The sequence below is a fragment of the Cornus florida genome, unplaced genomic scaffold (genome assembly GCF_030987335.1).
Source record: "Cornus florida cultivar Cherokee Brave unplaced genomic scaffold, ASM3098733v1 CherokeeBrave_3.0.0_Hap2_Chr06, whole genome shotgun sequence".
NCBI classification, from domain to species: Eukaryota; Viridiplantae; Streptophyta; class Magnoliopsida; order Cornales; family Cornaceae; genus Cornus; species Cornus florida.
This window is the reverse complement of record NW_026775576.1, coordinates 38,087,896-38,099,616: the sequence shown is the minus strand read 5'-3', so window position 1 is coordinate 38,099,616 and position 11,721 is coordinate 38,087,896.

Here is an 11,721-nt window from a genome sequence, read left to right as displayed (position 1 = left end):
TACTGAGATGTTGATATTGTTTGTCACATATTGGTCTCATGGGGCCCAGGTTTCCCCACGAAAAGAGTACACATAAGGCAAAGCTGGTAAAAAGATTTTTAAAAAACTTTTGTTAGCTAGGCATTGTTTTTGTTGTAACGGTAATAGTGCTTTTAACAGTAAAATGTAATAAAAGTGTTGTTACAGATGTTTGGTGATATATTATATAAAGCACTTGTTATGCATAAAGTATTTTTAAATTTATTTGGTAACACCCATATGGTACTAAACGTGTGCATTAAACAAATGTAATTTTATTTCCTTAAATTAATAACTTGAAAAATGTTTTTTATTAATCCGCTAAAGATGCACTTTTATAGAGGATTCTTAATAAAAATAAATAAATAAATTCTTGAGATATTATTGTATGTCTTTGAAAAATTGAAAATATTTAGGATTTAGAATATTATAAGCTAAATATATAGTCAAAAACTCGTTAGATGTTAACCCTCTACTCAAACGTGATTTTAGAAGCTCCAATTTTCAACTTCATCAAAACGCGCCTTTTTGGGTATCTAATTTTTACCCCCAAACACCGCTAAATACTATTTTTAAAATTGAACGCACTTTTATTGGCTACAAACGCAATCCTAAACTGGGCTTAAGTATTGGAATTACCCTTGGAGCTTAGATGAAGAATTGATAGCTAGAGTCCACTAGCTTTCAAAATATTTGATGTGTTATGTTTTACATTTTTCTTTTTTTGTTTTTATTTTATTTTAAATTAATCTAAGGAGTATTCGGGTTTTGTCAGATTAATTCTCAAGGACTGAAGAAGGGTGCCTCCTTACGCGGACCAGAAAAGTCGTCCTTGGTTCACGCTTTGTTGACATTTTTCATTTTTACTTTTGGTTTAAAAATGTGGTAGCAGTTGAGTTACAGATGGGAGATCAACCTAGAAAAGGTTAGGGCAGGTGGTGCACTCTCTTAAAATCAGTATGTTTTAGTTAGGGGTCAGGGTTTGGTGGATTAGCGAGATTGAGATGTGTCGTCGTTTCCAAAGTTGTTATCTATTTCATTCGAAAAACAAAATTAAATTACATCAAAGAATCTTTCTAAATTGCCACATTCAATTGAGTTACGATGACAAGGGACTCTTCTTAAATTTGGTCATTTTCACTCAGAATTTCTATCCTACTTTGAAAAGTGGCAAGTGCTGTAAAAGAATAGTTCTCCGTGATTGGTTCATTTCTGATTGTAATTGATAAAGACGTGGTGTATTAGTTTCTTATCAAGACATAAAGAAGAGGAATGATATGGGACTTTTTTTAAATTTGGTCATTTTCACTCGATTTTTATCCTACTTTCAAAAGGGGGGAGTATTATTAGAGAATAGTTCTCCGTGATTCGTTCATTTTTTATTGTAATTGATAAAGATATGGTGTATTAGTTTCTTGTCAAGGTATAAAAGAGAGGAATGATATGGGACTTTCTTTAAATTTGATCATTTTCACACGATTTTTTATCCTACTTTGAAAAGTGCAAGTACTATTAGAGAATAGTTATTCGTGATTTGTTCAGTTTTTATTGTAATTGATAAAGACATGGTGTATTAATTTCTTGTTAAGGTATAAAAGAGAGGAATGAAAAAAATTAAAAAAAAAAAAAAAAAAATCTAGAATCATAAATATTTTATCCCTAATTCTTCCTAAATCAATTTTGATCTGTTTTTTTTTTTTTTTCTTTTTTTTATTTTGTTTTATAATAGGGTAAAGTGTAAGAAAAATTCCCCGAAATATTATAGTTTTCTACAAATAACCCCCTAAACTACAAATTGTCCCCTTGAACTAATTATTTTTTGCAATAAAGGACAAACCATCACAAAAGACTATTTTATCATTGCTTATTAAATTTGTTATTTCTTATTAAATTATTTTTATTATCTTTTCTCTTATCTAAATTTGATTATATCATTTACCTTAATTTTATTATTCGTATCAATTTATCTCAAAAATGAAAAAAATTAATAAATAGAGTTGTAATTATCATTTTATAAAATGATTAAGTAATTATTAAAACTTTACTATTTATAATAAAGCTTATTATACTTGGTTTAAACTTTTTTATTGTAAAAAAATACATTCTTTTCATGAATATGAAAAATTAATAAATTACTTAAATAAAAATATATATTATTTTGTGCAATATATTCATAAAAAAAAAGAAATTAATTAAATTATCTTAAAATTTTCTAATTAATTTTTTATTTAAATAATTAATTTCAAGAATTAAAGGTAAATTTAAGCAGATTTAATGAAAAATATGTCATCATACTAGTATGAATATTTTTCATAATTTATTTTAAAATGAAAAATGAATTAAGTGTAATTCAGGGTATCATGGTAATTTAATGAAAAATAATCCAGGCATGGGGGCATTTTTTTAAGAAAATGTGATAGTTCAAGTGGAGTTCTACACAAAGTATACTTTTTTTTCTTAGTTGGTATTCACACATACATATCTCTTTCGAGATTTGAACCTCTGACCTTCCTTTGAAAAGTAAGAGACTAATACCAATAGGCCACTAGCTCGTTGGTCACAAAATATACTTCAAAGGAAGATTTTACAAATTCAAACATACTTCCTTTTTTTTTTTTTTTTGCACTTTATCCTTCATAATTTAGAATTTTATAGTAATATGGATATTTTTTAATGACAATTATATTTAGACTAGTGGGAATTAAATAAATAAATTGGAATATGCTGTTAGGAGTTGGAACAATGAAAACAGGACAAATGCCAAACACTATAGGAGGAAGCCAACAAGAATAGTAGAATACCCCATCTTTCTACTTTTTCTTTTGGAAAATAACTTAATAATGGTACTATATTTTTGCACTAGAAGCATTTTAGTGTTTTGGTCATTTCACTTTACTCAATTTGTTGTAGGGGCTTGGATGTGTCCTTTTTTAATGGCTTGTTTTGTTCTTTCTTGTATAGATTACAAAGAACCTTTCTTTTGGTTCCTTTAGACCAGGCCTGCAAGAGAAAATTGAGAATGACCATACCTTCTGTTAAATATAAAAGAAAGAATTGTATATTATATTGATGTGTAAAGTATGAAGGTTCATAAGGGTTTATATAAGTGATGAGATGTGACGGCCCAAATTTTTCAACCCAGTGCGTTAGTGATGAACCGAAAGTGATCCGATAACGAATCTGAATTGCGGAAGCTAATGATAAACCAAGGTCTTAAAAGATAAGAGTCACTCCTAAGACACAAATGTGACCCTCCATGAGGTCACGAAACTTAAAGAGGACAAAAACGGAAACAAATGTCAAAAAGGACAAAATTTGCTATCCAAGGGGCAAAAAGGTCAATTCACTATTAAAAGGAGAAACTTGACTCTAAACAAGTCAAACAAGGTTAATACAACCTAATCTAATCATTTTGAAATATTCCAAGAGGTTCCATAGACTTTGGCTAAGAGTCCCACAAAATGCGCCGTCCCGGTTGAAGTGAAAACTGACACTACTTCACTAAAATATACATAACTCCCACTGTGTTTGGAATTTGAGAATGGGATTGGTACCATTAGAAAGCTGACTCAAAATTCTTGAGTTTAGGCTCAAGAATCACCCTATTTGGATTAGAAACGAAGAAATTATGATCCGTTGAAGTCGGATAATCAGTGCTGAAACTCAACAGAGGCAAGGCTCGGGTTCTAGCTATTTCGGTCGACCGAAATGGACTTTCAGATGACCGAAATGGAAGTACTAAGACCTGAAATCATGAAGAAAAGGTTCGTGTTGCTTCGGTAGACCGAAATAAGGGTTCGGTCGACCGAAATGACCATTGAACAGTGTATTTGACTATTGGGATGTGAGATTACTGTACAACTACCAAACCATTAACCATCGGTCGACCGAAATGGAGTTTCGGTCGACCGAAACACCTCGAAAACCTGCTGCTGAACCTGCTATCTGCTGAAGGTGCTAAAGTTCCACTTCAACTTGAATCCCATGATGCCTTATTTCAAAATGAATGCATAAAACTGATTGCTCAATGAAAAATGGATATGTGAACATGCTAACATCTTTGCTATGGATATTTGAATACAAAATAATGACCCATGCCCTCATACACATCATTTACAAGATTTTGATATCTCAAACCTCAAATTTTGATTAAAAGACATTTAAAGCAAAACTTTGATACAAAAAATGTTTAAGTACAAAAATGGACATTTTTGGCCCTTGGCCTCTTTACATACATATTTAAAATGTCAAAAGCAAAATATTTGAGTGTTATTACATATCAAGAAAGTTACTAAAGCTCCAAATGTACCATACACCCATGGCATTCAAAATATGATATCAAAAGTCAAGTCGTGCTAAACACTTGCATGTTAATATACAAAAATGCTTCAAATAGCTCAAAAGCTTCTAAGGATGATGAGCATCCACGAACATGGTCTCCTTACCTGAAAAACAACACAAACCACTTGGGTAAGTAATCAAGTTACTCGTAGGAGAAGCATATGCGTATACCCTAAAGTTTCAATATCATTGCAAGATCAATATAGACGAATACAAGGGATCATTTCACTTAACGTCTATGTTTGAGGTGTTCTAAGGGATCATCTTAAACTAACTTAAATAATTCTTTAGTAACACAAATAATTATCAATGTACTCAACAACATCAATTCGCCAATAACAAGATTTTCAGGCTAAAATTAAGTATTGGTTGTCAACTTGAAATTTAATGCGAAAACAAGTAATGGAAGACTTGGATATCACGTCTCGGACTTAACCAAGATCAATACGGTTATTCCGGGCATTAATCCGCTGGGAAGACCACCCTAGTGCGCAATATCTCTATTGGGGAGAACTCATACATTCCGCACTAAAGTCAAACTTTAGCCATGTCACATGTAACAATGTCTTAAGAAATTCCAAAATATATATCAAGTTCAAAACTTATATATATATAATAAGGCATACAAACCACCTTCCATGCACAAGTATTTTGAAACCATACAAACCATGTCTTAGAGTTCTAAATCTAGAATGACATGCCAAATGACAAATTCACATCATAATATTATGCACAATACAATATCACAAATTTATCAATTCAAGTCATGCCTCAATAACAAGCTCTATATACTAATTATCAACATCATAGCAATAAGTTCCTAAATAATTACAATTAGTAATTCACAAGGGTATAGAATTATTGTAACAACAAATATAACAATTTATATCAATAGAGATTGCATATAACATCAATAATTCTACAAGTATTCCACATCACTAACACATGTGAAATTTCTAGAATTTAGCATGCTACTAAATTATATAATTCTCCTACACATGGTTTACACATATCATACATGCTTAAATCAATAAACCCTAAGTCAAGAAGTGAGAGTTTATTATAATATGCAATACTATCATATCAAAAGCATGTACACAATATATATTAAACCACAAGGACTATAAAACACTTAGAATATAAACATGCTACCACCCCTACCTCAATAGAGAATTGAATCTCTATAATCCAAGCTACCAAGCACAAAATGGAAAATAAGTTTAGGATTCTTGAAGAGGAGAGTGAAAGGAATCTTTTCTCTCCCAAGGTCAAAGGTCTAGGGTGAGTGGAAGAGTGCCAAATGTGAAATCAAAGTTCTATACTAAGCTTTGCTCTAATGGAGTCTTTGCTAGGGTTCATGAGAGATAATGAAATGAAGAAGGTAAAGTGTAAAATGGTGAGTGGAAGGGCTAGAAATCCTCCACTCACTATGTGCTCTTGCACTACCTCTCTTACACACATAATGCAAGACTAAATTTTGATCCTACACTTATCACTAATCCAATGCTCCTTCCAAGACTTAATCCTAAACCCACACTTGTCAACAATCAATGGTTACATGTGCACCAATCTAAGGCCAATACATGGATGAATCTCCACCCACCAAATGTCAAGAAGTTATGGTGCCAAGTCTCTTCACTTAAATGCCAACAAATGGTTCCATGAGAGTGTGACACTTGTCACACTTTCCAAAAATTGCAAAATGGTCATTTTTCAAAATATCTTCCAAAATAAATTGCAAAAAGGTCCCCAAAACGAAAAATAATTATTTTACATAATTACACTAAAATCCCAAAAGTTATAAATAATTACAATAAAGTATGCATTCATGCCCTTTACAAAAAAAGTACCAATCTAGCATGTTTTTCAAGAAAAGTAAAAATACCAATGTCATGGAAATGAAATATCCTGAATGCATGCAAAATTGGAATCAAATCCGAGCACAACAAGTGAGGTTATGTAAGGAAAAATGAAAAATGACTATAAGACGAAATAAGGAAAAAACAAAATAGGAAAAAGACGAAAAAAGAAAATCGCCGAAAATGAAAAAGGAGGAAAAAGATCGGGTCATTACATGAGATGTGTGAAGAGCAAAAAACCTAAATCATATATGGTAAATCTATACATGGTTAGAATATATTCTACAATATAGTAATAATATATTTTACAATATATTATAACAATCCCCCTTAAAATTAGGATGGATTGAATGAAAACACCAGCGATTTGATCATGTGAAGTGATGGACCGCAATTGTAAGCTCTTTTGAAGAAGATAATGACGAACAAAATGACAGTCAATCTCAATGTGTTTAGTGCGCTCATAAAAAAATCATTGTGTGTGCAATTTGGATTGCACTTTTATTTTCACAATAAATAGGAGTGACAGTGGATGAAGAAACTCTCATATCTTGAAGGAGCCAACGCAACCATAGAAGTTCAGAAGTAGTATCAGCAAGCGCATTGTATTCAACTTCTACAATATATTCTAACACCTTCCTTCTTCAACACAAAAGCAACAATCATGTAGACAAATTTCATGGTTCAAATTGAGAATAATGGATTCAAGAGAAAAACAAAAAGTTCAATTGACTTTTGTGGGAGTTATTATTGCTTTATAATGCTATTTAAATGATCGTCTATTTAGCAAAAGTATACCTACACATGTAAATAATAATAATAATAAGAAGAAGAAGGGCGAATGGCAAAAAAAACCTCTCGACTTTCACCTATTAGCAAAAAAATTCCTTTATGAATATTTTTAGTAAAAAATTCTCCTCAACTATCCTGAGGGGGTGACTTTAACTAATGTCCGTTTAAATGATTTGCTGAGCTATTTTTTTTTTGGACGAAATTGCCCTCTTAACAGTAAAGGACTTTTTATTGTTATTTACTCTCTCGCCACGTCAGTAAATTCTTCATACTGATTTATTCATACAATAGTGTTTCAATATTATAATTGAATCATATATACTATAATATACGTGTGTGAAAATTAAATCAAATTTATTTTAGTTACTTTTATCCTATCAGTATGAAATCATATTATAAGCCAAGTTTATTTTGTTTTTTATTCTATCATATCCATATGATAATTTTTCCCTAATATCATCTTAAATTAGTATGAAACCATATTATATATTTATGTATAGAAGGGTATTTTATACGAGCTTGCTTAAAAAAATATATATTTATAGTAATCTGCTTAGCCATTTAATTAAAGTACCCACCTTGAATGAGATTTTGTTTGCAAAAACTCACTGATTACTTGTTCCCTTTTCACACAAACAAAATCTCTCTCTCTCTCTCTCTATCTCTCTCTCTGTATATATATATATATTTCCTTGACATAATTTGAAGGCCCCATATTGATTGAGATCAAAACAAAAAAAAAATCATAGTTGTTAGCAATACAATTAAAGACTGAAAATGCAGTAGCAGCAGCCAGCATTTAGCTTTGAAGTAACTAAGTAGTCTCCAAAAAACAGTAGCAAACTTAACATAAGCTAGTTCTCCAAAAGCCATGTCCATCATGATCATTAGAGGACCTGTGACCCCTTTTCCATGTAACTTAGAAAACTTGTTAAACTCAAAATGATGAATCGCACAAAAATAGTTAATTATTGTTTATATGTGCCCAAAACAATTTTAAATATAATAGTATGTGTGCAAGAGTGATTCAGCCCCAAGGTGTAAAAAAAAGGCAGCATCTTGTTGGCATCTGTTGAATATCAAATCTATTTTTGGTGCTCATAAAATGAGAAATTAAATGGCACTCAGTTCTAGATCTGTCCTTCCAGCGGTGAACAAAAATAATGCAACACATTGCATATAATTTTGCATAAACAATTGAAAATTATTCATTAAAAAAATCCTAATGTAGAAGCCTAATTAAAATGCATACAACATTATTAAACTACAAAAGCCCTAATTTTTCATAAACAATTACTAATTATTTACTCACTAAAAAACAAAAACAAAAACAAAAAAACCATAATTGAGTATAAGTAAAAAGTTGAAAACATACCAACTTTCCCATTAAAAGTAATGATTGTGTTTTCTTCTTCTCAAAAGGGACAACCACTACCTCCAAAAAAAAAAAAAAAAAAAACTTCAAAATTTAGGGTTTAAAATCCCAAACTGTAAATCTTTGAATTTCAGACCAAACCTGCATGATTTTTGTATAGTTATTAATGCGAGTAAGTGAATTGCATGAGAAAGACGAATGATACTGAGAGTCGGTGGATGATTCACTTGGTGTAAATGAACATATTCAATGCCAATTTTGGTTAATCAACGAGTCGATTCTATAACTTTTGTAAAGATTGAATCCAAATGTGAACAAATAAAAATAAAATTTGTTTTAGGCAGTCACTAAATTTTTTTTAAGAAAGCGCGAGTAATTTGGTAATAGTGTATGTTTACTAAACGAACTTCAGTTAAAGTCAACCCATCGGGATAGTCGAGAGGAATTTTTTTATAAAAATATTCATAAAGGGAGTTTTTTGCAAACGGATGAAAGTCTAGGGAGGTTTTTTGCAATTCGCCCTAATAATAATAACAAATAAATATGGCACTTGAGAATCACAAAACATAAAATTGAAAAAATAGCTATTACAATGTATTTTTTTTAATATCTTTTTTATCTTCCAAAGTAAATGGTGAGGGTATGAGTCTCCAAAGAAATAAAGTGGGTGTGTGAGTGATGTATGTGAGTGAATTCAAAAGATATTTTATTTTTTAATTATTTTAATTTTCTTTTTTATCGTGATATATGCTCTATAACACTTCTCAAGTACCTTATATTAATAAACCAAAAATTATTTAAAAATGGAGAAAGAAAATGTTAATAAATTGAATCATCGGCTTTTTTTCATTGTTGATTTGTTGTTATAGTATTTGACTTGACAAAGTTTACAAACAAATCACAATTTAATGAAGGGTAAACCTTACATCATAGTAATAGTGATCCCATGTGCCTAAACATATCTTTATTCAGCAAGTTAGCTAATCTTTTGTTTTGTTTAGTATTAGAAGCAAGTTATTGGGTGATTCGATTGTCATAAAGCTAAAATTTATCACTGTAGACACTTTACGGTGGGTCCATGTGGTAGCATTAGAATCAGTACCAGCTAATTAAACATATCCTAATCCAGTAATCCTAACTCGGGGTTTGTTTTTCTTTCTTTGTTTAGATGTATTGTATTTGAAAAATTAAAGATATTTTTGTGACATTTGCCAATTTGAGTTTTCTCTCTCTCTCTCTCTCTCTCTCAAATAGAGTAACGCTCCTGTCTCCCTTATGAGACTTATCATTACTTCTTCAAATTAAGCATGCACAAAAATTCGGTGAAATCTAAAATTCAAACTAAATCGAATTAAATCGTACAATTTGGTTTGGTTAACTACCGATTTGATTCGGTCACGGTTCTAAATTTTTTAAAACGTAAAAATATGGTTTGATCACAGTTTGAGGTTCTAAATTTGTGAAAACGTGATTTGGTGACGGTTCGAGATGACCAAATCGAACCGCTAAGTTATATATATATATATATATATACATATAATATAATGTAATATAATTCTATAGTGGTTGAATGTTGTTGGTTTTATGAATTGTGGTATTTGTTGTTGAATTAGTACTTTAAAATGTATTAGGTTATTACCAGTTTCGAGGATGTTCACTAACTCATTTTAGTTCCAGAAGTACAGAAAAGAATGAATATATTAGCAATTTTGAATTTATTAACTTATGTTCTAGAAGTGAATGTATTAATTGTTCTAAATGTGTTGGTTAACTTGGTTTATTGTTGTACATTTGAATTTTGAAATATGAATATTTCTGTAACAAAAAAAAAAAAAAAAAAAAAACCGTTGAATAAAACAAAATCGAACCGGTGTTTCAAGGTTTGGTTTGGTTCGGTTCCTTTGGTCAAATGGTTCGGTTTGGTTTTAGATTTTCTAAAACCACTAGGAATGGTTTGGTTCCAAAAAAACTACCAAATTAGGAAAAATCGAACCGTGTACACCCCTCGTCATGACATTGACAATATGAAAATGGTCTTATTGTAATAAATAAAATTAAAAATCAGTTTAAAATATAATAAAAGAAAATTATGCGACTCGATGTAAGTTAAAAGTGTAATTTGGTGTATATATATATAACTTTGATTGATTCTTCTGATTTATTGTAAATAATTTTTAGTACAAAATTTTGACTTTATAATTCCCGTACAATCCCCTTTCAAACCATTAGTTCCCCCCTTATAATATTTGCACATGATCGTGACAAAAAAATATAGAGCTCAAGTAGACCTCATAGTAGCATAATATTGATCTTGCTCCGTGACTAGAGAAGCACTTGCATATAGCTTGCATTAAAATGGTTAATTTCTTTCTTTTATTATTTTTTTTAGCTCATACATGTTTTTTATTTTTTATTTTTTTTATACACCAAATTACACTATTTTTTATATACTGTTTAAGTAGATGAGGTGGACAAAAACATGTTAAATTCGATACTTATTCAAGATTAATTTATCAGTCTTCTTATCATTATTCTTTATTTTTTTATCTGTGGGGACTTGAACCCTTGAATTTACTACTTTGGCAAGTCTGTAAAAAATTATGTTTGCATACCATTCTAGCTGATAAAAAGGGAAAAAAAAAAAAACTATATTTGAAAACCCTATTAATAATATTATGCGAAAAATATAATTTTTATCGTCAAATATTATAGTTCATTGGTACTTTTTAACCTTTCAAAGTATAAGGTCGATTTAAGGTTGATGGTTTAAATCTTATACGAATAAGTGGATATTTGAGTGTGTTTTTCTTGTCAAGGAAAAGAAAAAACAAAAAATTATACATTCAATGTATAATTTAAATACAATATTATTTATCAAATACAATTAGATAAAAATATTGAGGCTTTGTTTGGAACTGTTCGGGGAATAGTGAACATGGAATCAAAAGACCACTCATAATATATTCCACCAGATGTAGGTTCTTTGTTCAGGACATGTTTACATATTTTCAAAATGATTGAAAATAAAATTAATAGATATTCTAAAAACAGACACTTAAAAATCCAAATAGGGTTTTTTAAAATATTGATTCTGATCAATCTATATCTAACAAAAAATTCAAATGAAAGGGAATATAAAGCTGCCTATAGTTTTTATTGCCTAAGATAGAGCCATCAATGACCTACATTTAATTAGTGATTTAAAGCTGGGGAGTACCTGTAACATCATAATTGGAGCACGTTGCAAAGCAACAAGGGTCGTGGCATGTTCCATATTCATTGGGATTCAAAAGTAGGCTTTGGTTATCCTAATTTAATGCAAATACAAGGATTAAA